The sequence below is a fragment of the Anomaloglossus baeobatrachus genome, chromosome 2 (assembly GCF_048569485.1).
Source record: "Anomaloglossus baeobatrachus isolate aAnoBae1 chromosome 2, aAnoBae1.hap1, whole genome shotgun sequence".
NCBI lineage: Eukaryota > Metazoa > Chordata > Amphibia > Anura > Aromobatidae > Anomaloglossus > Anomaloglossus baeobatrachus.
Window position 1 is genome coordinate 25,485,583 of NC_134354.1, and position 804 is coordinate 25,486,386.

The following is an 804-nucleotide window of genomic DNA, read 5'->3' on the forward strand; positions in this document are numbered from 1 at the left end:
GCTGTCTCACTGCAACCAATCACAGCCACCGGTGGGCGGGTCTATATCGTGCATTAAAATAAATAAATAAATACATAAAAATGAAATGCGATTTTCCCCATATTTGATACCAGCCAGGATAAAGCTGCACGGCTGGAGGTTGGTATTGTGAGGATGGAGAGCGCCACGGTATGGGGAGCCCACCACCCTAACAATATCACCCTGCAGCCGCCCAGAATTGCCGCATCCATTAGGTGCAACAGTCCTGGGACTCTACCCAGCTCATCCCGAATTGCCCTGGTGCGGTGGCAATTGGGGTAATAATGAGTTTAATCATGGCAGGCGTCTCCCCGAGACACCTTCCATGATTAACCTGAAAGTGAAAGTAAAGAAACACACACCGCAAAAAATCCTTTATTTGGAATAAAAGACAAAAAAACAACCCTGGTTCACCCCTTTATTAATCCCAAAAATACCCCTCCAGGTCTGAAGTAATCCACACGACAAGGTCAGCTCTGCTCTCTCAGGATGTAGTGGGCCCGTAGCAATGAAGCAGAGACTTCAGTCAGCACAGCAGGCTTCCAGATTAGAAAAGCTGCCTCTTTTGTAAGAAGCAATAGACTAGTGGGTAAAGCGCCCACCTGAGAAGCATAACATCGGGAGTTCTAGTCCCGGTTAACATTTTTTTTTTTTTTATTTATAATTTCAAATTATAATTATTATCTATTCATAAAGTGAAAGTAAATAAACACACACCGCGAAAAATCCTTTATTTGGAATAAAAGACAAAAAAACACAGTTTCACCATTTTATTAAAATCCTCCA